The sequence below is a fragment of the Theobroma cacao genome, chromosome 1 (assembly GCF_000208745.1).
Source record: "Theobroma cacao cultivar B97-61/B2 chromosome 1, Criollo_cocoa_genome_V2, whole genome shotgun sequence".
Lineage (NCBI taxonomy): Eukaryota > Viridiplantae > Streptophyta > Magnoliopsida > Malvales > Malvaceae > Theobroma > Theobroma cacao.
In genome coordinates, this window is record NC_030850.1 from 10,597,985 (window position 1) to 10,599,829 (window position 1,845).

The following is a 1,845-nucleotide window of genomic DNA, read 5'->3' on the forward strand; positions in this document are numbered from 1 at the left end:
TTTAATATTAAATTTTGGAACTATATTGCAATCATATTGAAACTTTTTTAAAAGGATTTATATTTGATGCACTAACAATGTATCACGAATTTCACATCAAATGAAGTGGGTCTTAGATATATAGATATGAGTCTTCTACCAACTATCGAATATGTCTTTTGGGTTGAGAATATAAATTCGCAATTTATAGGCTTATTTAAGCTTTATTTTCAAAGTTTAAGGTCGCACGAGGCTGGGCTTAAGTTTCAACCCATGACATTTGGTATCATAGCAGACTTGGATCTTCATTGATGTGGACTCCCATGAGAGATACAAGGATCGAGGTAAACCCCGAACTAATGTAAAAGTCCCTCTTCCCAATGCAATGTCCCTGTTGCACAATTAGATAGAGTAGAATATCACGAATCCCACATCAGTAAGAGATAGGGTGGGTCTTGAGTATATAAACATGGATCTTCCACCATTTATCAAATATGTATTTTGGTTGGGAATGTGAGTCCGTGATTTATAAGCTTACTTAAGCTCTCTTTAAATCCATCGTCAACCAATCTCTTCTTCTTCTCCCGTTATAATTTCAAAACTCTAAATTCTTAATTTTGATTATAAACATGGGTTTTTCACCACTTATCAGACGTATCCTTGTTAACTAATCTTTTCATCTTCTCTCGTTATAATTTCAAAACTCTAAATTCTTAATTTTGATTATAATTTCAAAACTCTAAAATCTTGATTTTGATTATAAACATGGGTTTTTCACCACTTATCAAACATGTCTTTCTCAACCAATCTCTTCTTCTTCTCCCGTTATAATTTCAAAACTCTAAATTTTTAATTTTGATAATAAACATGGGTTTTTCACTACTTATCAGACATGTCTTTTGGTTGAAAACATGAGCCCATGATTTATAAGCTTACTTAAGCTCTCTCCAACTCCATCTCAACCAATCTCTTCTTATTCTCATATTTTCTTCTCCCGTTGTAATTTTAAAACTCTAAATTCTTAATTTTGATTCTTAAAGATAATATTTATTTCAATCTTCTTCTTAGTTTACCATTTTCTATATATTGTGATTGTTTATTTATCACTTTTATTTGATTAACAAAAGAGACTTTTCAAACACCTTCGAAACTCACATGGTGAAGACATCATTCTAAAGTTTTAACGTGATAATCCTATGGGGCTCATGATGTAAACAAGAAAATGGATTAATTTTGATTCTTAAAAATAATATTTATTTCAATATTCTTCTTAGTTTACCATTTTCTCTGTAGATTGTTTATTTATCACTTTTATTTGATTAACAAAAGAGAGTTTTCAAACACCTTTAAAACTCACATGGTGAAGAAGTCATTCTGTAGTTTCAACATGATAATCTTGTAGGACTCACGTTGTAAACAAGAAAAACGGATTTTTGTTTACAAATTTTTGTTTAAGGCTATTGTTTGGGTTCATCTGTTCATAGATCTAAAAGGAGGTTGTTGTGAGACCTTGACCCCTATAAGCCCATAACTAGGTGTAGACTCGATAACCCAAGCTAGGGGTAATTTCGTCATTTCCTTAGTGAGCCCCTAGAAGTATGCTTTCAAATAATATTAAGGCCTAAGTAGGCTTAAGGCATAAATGAATAATGAAAATAAGGGTAAATGACGAAGAAAATAAAAATAATGATGATTTTCAAGGTAGGGGTAAAATCGTCATTTTTTATCTCGAGTCAAAATTTTTAAGTTTTCGTGAACTCGAGTATTTCTAGACTATTATGGACCTTTTCCTCGAGTCAAAAGAGTAACAAGATAGCACAAAGGATTAGAGGAGAACAAGCTAACTTGTTAAGGGCATTTTCGTAA